This window comes from Lemur catta, chromosome X (assembly GCF_020740605.2).
Source record: "Lemur catta isolate mLemCat1 chromosome X, mLemCat1.pri, whole genome shotgun sequence".
NCBI classification, from domain to species: domain Eukaryota; kingdom Metazoa; phylum Chordata; class Mammalia; order Primates; family Lemuridae; genus Lemur; species Lemur catta.
The window spans coordinates 52,426,212-52,432,729 of record NC_059155.1 but is presented as its reverse complement, the minus strand read 5'-3'; positions in this window follow the sequence as shown (position 1 = coordinate 52,432,729).

Genomic DNA, 6,518 nt, shown 5'->3' with positions numbered 1-6,518 from the left:
TGTGAACCCATCTGGACAAGGGCTTTTCGTTTTGGGAAGGTTTTTTATTGCTGTTTCAATTTCAGTTCTTGATATTGGTCTATTCAGGAATTCTATTTCTTCCTGATTGAGCTTGGGAAGGCTGTGTGTTTCTAAAACTTTGTCCATTTCCTCCTCATTTTCCAATTAGTGTGCATAAAGATTTTTGTAATATTCATGGATAATGTCATGTATCTCAGTGTCTTCGGTTGTGATTTCTCCTTTCATGTTCCTGATGGAAGTTATTAAAGATTTTTCTTTTCTGCTCTTGGTTAGTCTAGCCAGTGGTGTGTCTATTTTGTTTATCTTTTCAAAGAACCAACTTTTTGTTTTATTAATTTCCCTTATAGTATTTTTGTTGTCTTTTTCATTTAATTCTGATTTGATCTTAATAATTTCTCGCCTTCTGCTGTGTTTGTGGTCAGTCTGTTCTTCTTTCTCCAGCTCTTTGAGTCTATTCATTAAGTTGTCTATTTGTAAGTTGCCTGTCTTTTTGAAATAGGCATTTATGGAAATGAATTTTCCTCTCAGGACTGCTTTAGCTGCATCCCATAGATTTTGATAAGTTTTTTCACCTTTGTCATTTAATTCAAATAATGTTTTGATTTCTGACTTAATTTCTTCCTTTACAAAATTGTTATTCAGGAGAAGGTTGTTTAGCTTCCACGACTTTCAGTAGGAATGAGAGTTCCTGTTAGGGTTCATTATTATTTTTATTCCATTATGATCTGAGAAGAAGCAGGGTATGATTTCTATTTTTTTAATTTTTTTAAGACTTGCTTTATGACCTAGGATATGGTCAATCTTAGAGAATGTCCCATGAGCTGATGAGAAGAATGTATATTCAGTGGATTTCGGGTAGAATGTCCTGTAGATGTCAGTCAGGCCCATTTGTTCTAGCATTCTGTTTAAGTCTACTATGTCTTTGCTTATTTTCTGCTTGGAGGATCTGTCCTGTGCTGTCAGTGGGGTGTTAAAGTCTCCAACTATTAAAGTGTTGTTGTCTATGATTTGGTTTAGATCGAGTAGGGTTTGCTTTATGAATCTGGGTGCACCTAGATTGGGTGCATATATATTAAGTATGGTTATGTCTTCTGGTTGAATTGTGCCTTTCACCAGTATGTAGTAACCGTCTTTGTCTTTTATTACTTTTGTTGGTTTAAAGACTAAGTTATTGGAAATTAAAACTGCCACACCAGCTTTCTTTTGGCTACCATTTGCTTGAAATATCAAGTTCCATCCTTTTATTTTCAGTCTAAATGTATCTTTGCCAGTTAAGTGAGTTTCCTGAAGGCAGCAGATACTTGGTTTGTGTTTTTTTATCCATTGGCCCAGTCTATGTCTCTTGAGTGGGGAATTCAGGCCATTGACATTTAGTGAGAGAACTGATAATTGGGACAGATTTATGTTTATCTTATTGGGTAGAACTTCTTTGCTATGTTTTCTCTCTTGAGCCATTGTGGTGGCTAGAATTTGATCTTTAGCTCTTGGGTGGTTTTACATTCGTGGGTCTTTGTTGTGATGATCCGTGTGTAACTCTCTTTTGAGTACTTCTTGGAGGGGTGGTCTTGTCTTGGTGAATTCCCTCAGTCCTTGTTTATCTGAGAATGTCTTAATTTCTCCTTCATATAGAAAGCTTAGCTTAGCTGGGTACAAGATTCTAGGCTGGGCATTATTCTGTTTCAGAAGAGTGAGAATGGGGCCCCAACTTCTTCTTGCTTGTAAAGTTTCAGTTGAGAAATCTGGCGTAATTCTAATGGGTCTCCCTTTGTATGTTACTTGTTTCTTTCTCCTTACAGCTCGAAGAAGGGTCTCTTTAGTGGATATTTTGGTCAGTCTGATGACTACGTGGCGTGGTGTTTTCCTATTTGCTATGAATCTACCAGGGGTTCTTTGAGCTTCTTGAACCTGTATATCTAAAGTTTTAGCAAGGCCTGGGAAATTTTCTTCTATTATGTCTTCAAATAGTTTATCCAGCCCTTGCTTATTATCTTCTTCACCTTCAGGGATGCCTATAACTCTCACGTTAGGTTTCTTCACATAATCCCACATTTCTTGAAGACTCTGATCTTTTTTCTTATTTCTTTGCTCTATCTCTGTGACTCTCTTATTTAATTGGAAAGAGTTATCTTCGATCTCTGAGATTCTGTCTTCTATTTGATCTACCCTGTTCTTGAGACTTTCCACTGTGTTTTGTAGCTCCCTGAATAAATCCCTCATTTCTAGGTGTTCAGTTTGGTTTTTCTTCAATATTTCTATTTGTTTAGTGAATTTTTCTTCCAAATCCTGGAATTTTTTTGCGGTTTCTTTGCATTGGATATCAATTTTTTCTTGTATATCATTCAGCTTATTTATAACCTAAGACTGAAATTCTTCTGGTAACATGTTTGTATTCTGAAACTGGCTTGTGCCAATTGGAGGAGAGTTGGTATTTCTCTTTGGGGGCAAGGTTTCCGTTTGGTTTTTTGTGCTCCCCATATTTTTCCGCTGAGCCCTTCCCGTCTGGCTCTATCATTAGATCTTTTCTCACAGCTTTAGTCTAGTTAACAGCACGTCTTGTACTCTGTTCTTAGGCTGTGACACAGTCTAGGTATTATGCTTCCTTTATCTAGAGGGGGAGACTGTTGTGTGTTGTTTAGAGTTTTTTTTCTATCTCAGTTGGGGGACTGCTTCTGATGGGTCCACCCCCAGAGGGTTGGCTTGACCTAAGACCAGTTTGGCAAGTTAAATCACTGTGTTGTGGACTTTCAGTTAGTAGGCAGGATTCACACTATTTGCAAGCAGAAAGCCTCTTCTCCCTCTCTTTTTCTTTTTTTTTTCCCCCTGACTTTTGGTTCTTCCTCTGGATGTGTGGTTTCTGTCTCTTTCTGCAGGAAAGACACTGGCTAGGCGGAGGAGGCAGTGCCTTCACTCACTCAGTGCCCCAGCTGCTGCAGCTCCCACGGGCAAAGGTCTACACTGTCCCAGTGTTCCCAAGGTCCGGGCTCCACACTCTTGCGTCTGGGGAAGCACTCAGTGTTCACACCTGGGAAGGGGACGTGGAGAGGGTCTATGGATCAGAGGATGGAGCCTCCTGGGGAGCCGCCTGGCACCCTATGGCTCTGCAGCAGTTAGACCTTGGCCCGCACAATTGCTGCTGCCCACCCACAGATCACTGGTACTGGGGGGCAATTTTCAGGGTCTGATAGGAATCAGAGCTGGGGGTCTGGAGCACTCAGGAGTATACAGTAGCTCCTGGGCTGGAGGGCCACCAGAAAGGAGAAAAGAAAAAGAAAGGAAAAAAGAAAAAAAAAGAGAGAAACAACATGAATAACAAGAAGAAGAAAGAGAAAACAAGAAAGAAAAGAGAAAGAAAGAAATAGAGAGATTAAAAAAAAATCCCGCTTTAATATTTCACGCTCACGGCCCCTCGCCTCGGTGCAGGTCCGCGTCTGTCCCTTTAAGAGATAGAGCACCGTGGAGACCTGCCAGAGTCCAAGGTCCTTTCCGCTTAGCTGTGGGAACCGAGATGGTGACCGCGCATCCGCCGGTCGCAGGCACCGGGGGAGACTGTTCAGAGCTCGGCAGGCGCCAGGGCCCACAGCAGCTCTCCAGCCGGAAAGCCGCCATAGGGGAAGAAAAGAGCAAAAAAGTCCCGCTTTAATATTTCACGCTCGCGGCCCCTCGCCTTGGTGCAGGTCCGCGTTCAATTTCTTTAGTGAATTTTTCTTCAAGTCCTAGATTTTTTTTGTGTGGTATCTTTGTGTTGGTTATCAATTTTCTCTTGCATATTATTGAGTTTTCTTACAATCCATGTTTGAAATTATTCTTCTGTCATTTTAATGTTCTGAATTTGGTTGATGTCCATTGCTAGAGAGTTGGTGTTCCCCTTTGGGGGTATGCTATCCATTTGATTGTTCATACTTTCAGAGTTCTTTCACTGATTCCTTCCCATCTGTATCAGCCATTGCTTCTTACCTTTAGATTTTTGTTTGGATAACAATGTACCCTGTTTAGTCTCTGATTCATTAGGTGGTGTTTGTGGGTAAAATTCAACCACACCTGAGTCTGCAAGCCATATGGTGCCCTGAGGTGCCTGGTAATCATGTCCACAAGAGGCTCACCACTCACTGGCAGCAGCTGTCTCTGGGCTGGTTTTGGCAGGTCTCTCCAACTGCTCAGGAGCCCACAAGCAGTCCAAGATGCAAGGGAGGGGAATTTTAACTGCTCCACCTACCCTTGTTACTGGTCTCCAAACCTCTGGGGGCCTTTTTTCCTTCCAGTTCTCCTCCATAACTTCTTCCTGTGGAGTCTCCTGTAGTTTTAGGTACCCTTCCTTCCAACCCTCATCTGATCTATGTTTGTCTACCTGTTTCTTTTTTTTTTCACTTCCTTATAAAATCTATCTTTCTTACAGAGACATTCTGATTGGCAGTTTTTCTCATCTGCCATCTTGCCCCCCAACATTTGTAGCCCCATAATATGCTGAAATTAAAAAGAAATTAAAATTAAGTAAGTAAATAAATAAATACTTTCTACTCTGAGTTACATGAAGATGCGATCAAGAAATGTTGCAGAATAGTCTTCTTAAGGGAATTAAGGAAAGAGTGGAAGATTTTTTCCCAGTTGAGTTAAGTACAGTCCTGACTGAAGGCAAGAGATACACATGGGGCCTCTGAGAGGGTTTGAAATTTTCTTATAGGAGAAAAACATCTAGATAATAAACACAACCCCAAGAGGAAATAAAAGGTCTAAAACCAACAGTCAGATCAAAATACCTAACGTTGGTAAAGACAATCAAGTGAATAAACAAGCCAGTCTCCAGACAAATGTATGGATATAGTGAGGAAATTGTCTTTCTGATGTTCTAGACCTGTGACTGATCAGACTGATTTATATAAATCTACTGCTATTACATAAACCTAGTTCTAACATTAAACATAAGCATCATAGAATTTTATCTCTCCATACACACACAAACACACACACACACACACACACACACACACACACACACACACACACACACACACAGAAACATAAATTCAAAAAGCATCTTATTTAGTGCAACCTTGATTGTATTCTCTTGTTTTTCCCACCAGAGCAAAAGAGCTGTTTTTATATTGACCATGGACATATTTTCTTACCATTAGGATAATTGGGAACTCTGATGTTTGATTCCAATGAGTAGCAGTGGTAAAAGAGACACTGGGCTGGGGTAGAAAATAGAATAATAATAATAATAATAAGGATAAAAAATAATACTCTAGTTGGAGGGATCATATATATATATATATATATATACACACATGGCCTTTGACTTACAATGGTTCAACTTAGAAATTTTTAACTTTATGATGATGTGAAAGCAATAAGCAAATACTGTTATTATTTGATTAAATTATATGATTAAAATATTGTAAGCATTTTTAATTTATGATGGATTTACCCAGACACAACCCCATTATAAATTGAGGAGCATCTGTATAGGAAACTGAAAAATAGTACGGAATAATGATCTAATAAGTATAAAAGTTATATTATTGTTCCTAGGAAGAAAATACAGAATTTTGCTGTGTGACCTTAAATAAGTCCCTTCTATTCTCTGTCCTTGTTTTCTTCATTTCTAAAATGAAGAGATTACGCTCTGGTTTCAAAGAGCCATGCCATCTCTGTTGCTCTTTGGTACTGTGATTGGGGATATTCTGCACTGTGGTAGTATTGGTGTAGAGATCTTGCTCAGAGCATGCTTGGGCAACTCAGTGCCCTCTGATAAAGGTAAATAGGAGACAAAGAACCACAAAATAAGAACCAGTTCTAGAGAACTAAAAACTAGTGATTTCAGGGACTCAGTACTCTGAGTCCATGGTTCACCACTCCTTACCTCCCTTGTCATTCCTGTCAATTCTTCTGTTCCCACTCACTCAGCATATTCATGCATATTGGGGGGGAGTGTGTGCATACACACGTGCATGCACATGCATACACACACACACACACACACACACACACACCATGGCAGATGTTTCCTTACCTTTGGAATACTGAGCTATTTAGATGAACATCCTCCAGAGCTAGGCAGGGAAATTAAAGAGCAGCACCCACCCTGGGCCATCTATGCTATCTCAGGAGATTTATTTGGCTAAGGAAGTGGCAGGGGATAGCAACAAAATAAAATTGTCCTGTAGAATTTCAATAATCCAGGCATTTGAAGAAATTGATGTGAGAGGATTTCAATGACCCCAGTTTTAGATGAAATTGATGACTGGGGATTTTTATGATCTGGATTTTAGATGAAATTTATAGGCAGGATTTCAGAGATTTAAGCTTCAAGTAAAATTGGTGAGTGGATATTTTAATGCTTCAGGTGTGAGGTAAAATTTATGTGCAGAGACTTCTATGATAGAGATTTGCCTATGCCCTATGGCATAAATGAGAAAATATATTGAACAGGATCAAGTATGTGCTCTGTCTTTGCCAGACTTAAGCTCAGGCTGACATCAAGGCTAAGTCTTTGCTTC